The sequence below is a fragment of the Triticum dicoccoides genome, unplaced genomic scaffold, assembly GCF_002162155.2.
Source record: "Triticum dicoccoides isolate Atlit2015 ecotype Zavitan unplaced genomic scaffold, WEW_v2.0 scaffold167938, whole genome shotgun sequence".
In the NCBI taxonomy this organism is placed as follows: domain Eukaryota; kingdom Viridiplantae; phylum Streptophyta; class Magnoliopsida; order Poales; family Poaceae; genus Triticum; species Triticum dicoccoides.
In genome coordinates, this window is record NW_021219902.1 from 1 (window position 1) to 5,872 (window position 5,872).

General features: G+C 46.5%; 1 pseudogene; it reads right to left on the bottom strand.

The window, feature by feature from the left end:
* Nucleotides 1-4,270: 4,270 nt before the first annotated feature.
* On the bottom strand, nt 4,271-5,505 carry LOC119344397 (annotated as a pseudogene).
* Nucleotides 5,506-5,872: the final 367 nt, after the last annotated feature.

A 5,872-nucleotide genomic window follows, 5' to 3' on the forward strand; every position in this document is an offset into this window, starting at 1 on the left:
GAGTATCCTGAGAAGCTTGGCATCTCACACCATGTGTCTTGTCCTCATACACATCAGCAGAATGGTGCAGCTGAACGCAAGCACCGTCACATAGTTGAAACTGGCCTGACACTTCTTGCACATGCCTCTGTCCCGTTTCGGTTCTGGAGCGATGCTTTTGTTACTGCCTGTTTTTTTGATAAACAGATTCCCACACGACGTCTTCACATGAAGTCTCCGCTAGAAGTGTTGCTTAATGAAACTCCAGATTACTCCCTCCTCAAAGTGTTCGGCTGTGCGTGTTGGCCGCATCTTCGTCCGTACAATAAGCATAAACTTGAGTATCGATCCAAACAATGTGTGTTTCTTGGGTACAGTCCTCTCCACAAAAGTTACAAGTGTCTTCACATTCCGACAAATCGTGTTTACATTTCTCGTGATGTTGTGTTTGATGAGACTGTCTTCCCGTTTTCCACGCTCACATCACCCACAGATACTCCCGTCACCGAGTTGCACTCTTTTCCAGTTTTGCTTGATCAATTTGTGGATGCTGCATATTCTCCTATGTTGTTGCCTAACCATGGTGCAGGGACTGGACGAGGCGCTCGACTTGAGCTTCTGGATGATGATACAGCCACACCTGCACCAGCTGCTGCTACGCCGGACGAGGCGCTCGACGAGGCTGCCCCCGTCACTACCCCGTCTGACCCCGACGTCGATCACGCATGCATGTCCCATGCACGTGGATCCGACGGGGTGCCCGAATCGCCTGGGCCAGCGGCCTCGCTGTCGCCTGGGCCGGCCGAACCTGCGGAGCTGTCGGCCGGGCCGGCTGGACCCGCGGCGCTATCCCCTGGGCCGAGGGCCTCGCAGGTCACTGAGTCTTCGTCGCCCGGTCCGTCGATGCCGGTCACGCCCGGTCTGTCTTCGCCGACCCTGACCGTGCCACCAGATGCACTTGTTGACTCGCCCGCCGGCGCGTCCTCCTCGCTGCTGATGGACAACGCCTCCTCTGATGTGGCAGCTCCAGCGCCATCACCTCCTGTCGTCCTGCGTCCCCATACTCGCAGCAAAAGTGGCATCTTCCAACCGAAGAAGCGCACTGATGGCACTGTCGCGTGGCTTGCGGCCTGTGTGGCGCATGCTGAGGCTGACCCTACGACTGAACCACGACATTTTCGAGCAGCGCTTGGCATCCCACATTGGCGTGCTGCGATGGAGCAGGAGATTCATGCTCTTCAAAGAAACAACACTTGGCATCTTGTTCCACCTCCATCTGGTGTCAATATCATTGACTCTAAATGGGTATTTAAGGTGAAGAAACATGCTGATGGCTCCATTGAGAGGTACAAGGCACGCTTGGTTGCCAAGGGATTCAAACAACGGTACGGCATTGATTACGAAGACACATTCAGTCCTGTTATTAAACCAACTACTATTCGTGTTCTTCTCTCTTTGGCTGTTACTCGCGGATGGTCGCTTCGACAGCTTGACGTTCAGAATGCCTTTCTCCATGGAGTTCTGGAAGAAGAGGTGTATATGCGTCAGCCGCCAGGTTTTGTTGATCCTGCTCAGCCACATCATTTGTGTCGCCTTGTCAAAGCTCTCTATGGTTTGAAGCAGGCCCCGCGTGCATGGCATGCCCGTCTTGGCGCTGCTCTTCGTGCACATGGGTTTGTTCCTTCTACAACAGACACGTCTCTGTTTATTCTTCAGCGACCTGAGGTGACTATGTACATTCTGGTCTATGTTGATGACATCATCCTTGTCAGTTCGTCTGCTTCTGCTACGCATAGGCTTGTGTCCTCTCTTGGTGCTGAGTTTGCTGTTAAGGATCTTGGGAAACTGCGTTATTTTCTGGGCCTAGAGGTTCTTCATTCTGATAGTGGCTTGACTCTTACTCAGAAGAAGTACTCTCAGGATGTCCTGCGTCGTGCAGGTATGTTGCAGTGCAAGTATGCTACGACTCCCATGTCTGCGACAGACAAACTGACAGCTCTTGCTGGTGACTTGCTCTCTCCTGAGGATGCCACTGAGTACCACAACATTGTGGGCGGACTGCAGTACTTGCTCATTACTCGACCAGACATATTATTTGCAGTTAACCGTGTGTGTTAGTATCTTCATGCACCACGTGATTCTCACTGGTCAGCTGTTAAGCGCATCTTGTGCTATGTTTGTCACACTGGTTCATATGGTCTCCATTTTCAGCCTGCACGTTCTGGACTGATCTCAGCATTTTCTGATGCCGATTGGGCTGGTAGTCCTAATGATCGGGGATCCACGGGGGGACATGCTGTGTTCTTTGGGCCTAACTTGATCGCCTGGCAAGCTCGCAAGCAAGCTACGGTGTCTCGGAGTAGTACCGAAGCTGAGTACAAAGCTATTGCTAATGCCACAGCTGAGATCATGTGGGTGCAGTCATTGCTTCGAGAGTTGAAGGTCTCCCCAACTCAGCCGCCTGTTTTTTGGTGTGATAATATCGGTGCCACATACCTTTCATCCAATTCAGTATTTCATGCCCGAACGAAGCACATCAAAGTTGACTATCATTTTGTGAGGGAACGTGTTGCTCAGAAGCTCCTTCAGATTAAGTTTGTTTCTTCTAAGGATCAGCTTGCGGATATTTTCACTAAACCCTTGCCCTTGCCTTCTTTTGAAGGATGTCGTCGCAATCTTAACCTTCTGAGTGTTTCAGGACATAGTTAAGATTGAGGGAGGGTGTTAGACTAAGTATATATATGAGATATACGTGTTGTAACATAACCTGTATTTTGTATGGTTTCTTCTTATAAATATATGACAGCCGTACCCACCAAAGGTATCGAGCATTGTTCCAAACCCTAATATGTCTAACAAGATTGAAAGTTCATCTAGGCCCTCTAAGTTGGTTTTGATGAATAATGAAGAAAGATTAAGGGACCAATGTGTTTTTTTATCACCACAAGGAAGTATTATAGGCACTGGTAACCCCCGCCCACCCCACCCAAAGGAAAGAGAAAGGAAGACTACAATTTTATGAGTTTCTATTTTTCTTGGCTTCCGGTGATTCCAAGAAATAACATTGCGTAATGAGAAAACTCATAGTATATTCAAGGAAATGCTAGAAAAGTAGCTCAATGCTTTATGTTAAACTCTTTGTTGTCTGGAGTTTGTGTTGGATTTAAGATAGTTCAGAGTGTCTGAGCTATAGCTCGGAGTATCCAGGATATACCTGGAGTGTCCGGGATAAAATTGTATGTCTGAGCTATAGCTCGGAGTAATCCTGAGTTGTAGCCAGTCCAGACATCTATATTTGGGGCAGCTAAACGGCAATGTAGGATCCTCACAAGGATCCACGTTTAGGGTCAACTACTCGTGTTGATGCATTTATTCTTCTGCTTTACTTTACAAGCTTGCTTATTTTGCTTATATTTGTTGACTTCGTATAGGTTGTTCACTTAGTTATTGCATTAGTGAACTTTCAATTCCACAATTGTATGAAAAAAGTGTTTTTGAATAAAATTTGGTAAGTCGCATATTCATATACCCCGTCTAGTCGACACCGTTGATCTTTCACACCTACTAGTGCTCATCTCGATCCACCTCCGTGTGGCGGCTCGATGGCACCATTCGAAGAAGCTGGCCGCAACCCTCACCGCGCAGGGGCGGCCGGTGTTGCCCACCATCATCCCACTTGTATCCAAGGAGATCTAGGAGGTGTCCGCTCTTGTTGGCTCACTCCGCAATTACCTCATGATGGGGACCGTGCTCCTCAAGGAAGATGCACAGCAGCACACTGCCGGGGACAGTGAATCGCTATGCGGCAACATCGCAAACGGATCGACGTGGACCGTTCCTAGGCCGGCCCGGCACAAGCACGTCAATGTTCTAGGGTTGAGCGACACCTGAGGCATTTTGTGCCAACATGGCACATTAGGAGAGCTGGTCGGATTGGGCTGATATGGCATGGCTATATCCTGAGGCATATCGGGCTCACGTCGTGCTAGCCCGACAAGGCCCAAGTCCCACCTTAAGAAGAAGAAAACAACTACACGCATGCACACACATGTGTGTCTTCTATTCATAATTGGAAAATATTTAAAATGATCAATGATTGTGTTCCAAAGCGTACATACTACACAACACAATAATTACAGACCGAACCAAGTGATCTGGCTTAGGCACGCTAACAGCTCATATCATGTCCTACTCGCCAGTTGGTAGCGAGCGGCTCTTGTAGCTCTCAATGCTCGAACTGGATAGGAAATGCCCGATCTGGATATGAAATGTCACATGAACGTTCACTGCTTCAAGAATAATTCCATGTTGTTGCATCCTTGTGGATTCAATAGAAGGCACATTCCGTGCGCTCACGTTGAGTGGTACCATTCGGTACTCAATGTTGAGGTCCTTGAGGACTTTCATCATCTCCTGGAGCACCAGCTCCCTCCTCACGCACCTCATCCCCATGTCCTGGAAGTTGAACGTGTGACAGAGCCATATGGATATTTTTAGTTTGTTGGCCTCATCTACATCTTGAAGGACAACCATCGCCCCTGGGTACCAATGCTCTTTCTTGTTGTTGATGCATCTGGAGTCATAAGTGTAAAAATTGGTTAGTTTGATGTGGTATTCTAAATGACACAAGTAAAAAACATAGAAAACTTCCAAAATTATGTTTCACGTTTAGTTGTCAACATGCTCATAGTTCAGTTGTTAACAAATCAGTTTTGATCAAACCATGTGATAAAGGCACTAATACGAACCGTAGTATTCTTTCCTTCATGAGTGCTAGTTTCACTACTGGTGTGGCTATGTGGATATAGAAGTCAATTCCTTCTCCCATATCAGGACTCCTGCAGAAGTTCATAATCGGTATGTTGGCCAGTACATTGTTTGGATAATATATCTTCAGGTTGTCATAACGGAGAAAGACTGTTGTCAAGATATTCATTTCCTCGACAACAACCTGAAATTCAGGTGGTTAAAACTTCCAATGAGTCCAAGCTAAAATTAGATTTAATGAGCAAAAGAGCAAGAAAAAGATTACCACACCTAAACTTCCTCAATTTCACAGCGGTCACCAACATCAAAAGGATGCATCACAAATAAGAAAACAACTGCCTCAAAATTGCCTTCAAAGTGTCTCCAAATACAATAATTGCCACCAAAAATGGTGAACTGAGGAAAACAAGGAAATTCGTTGTCGCTATGCCAAGAATATGAAGCCAGAGAACAAACACGATGATGCCACCAACAACATTAGTCATCTGGTTGAGCTTGGGTACTGCAATTTTTGTATCATTAAGGGTTAGGGCAAGGGCTTTGCACTCTCTAAATGCATTCACCTACAGAAGAATACATGTAAAAATATTTGGAAAGGCATCTTCAAAAGTCAGAAGTCAATTCTATTTCCTTATTGCAACTTAATTAGCTAGTGAGGTCATAATTACCATCCACCCCTGTCCTCCTTCTAAAAGATCCATTGCTTTGAATGCTTCCTCCTGCCTCATGAAGTGCATCAAGTCTGCCAAGTATATGTACCTACATTATTCGTACATTCAAGATAAAGAATCTGAATCATTAAGTTGCCACTATATTCAAACTACCACATTTGGAATATTAAAGGGCAGCCCGGTGCATGTAGCTCCTGCTTGCGCAGGGTCCGGGGAAGGGTCCGACCACTTTGGGTCTATTGTACGCATCCTTTCCCTACATTTCTGCAAGAGGCTGTTTCCAGGACTTGAACCCGTGACCTCCTGGTCACAAGGCAACAACTTTACCGCTGCGCCAAGGCTCCCCTTCCACATTTGGAATATTAAAACGAGAAAATTTGTAAACTTCTATAATCCATCCTGTCTGCAATCTTTATCTTTACCTAATAATAAAGGACGGAGGCTTTCATAGTTCT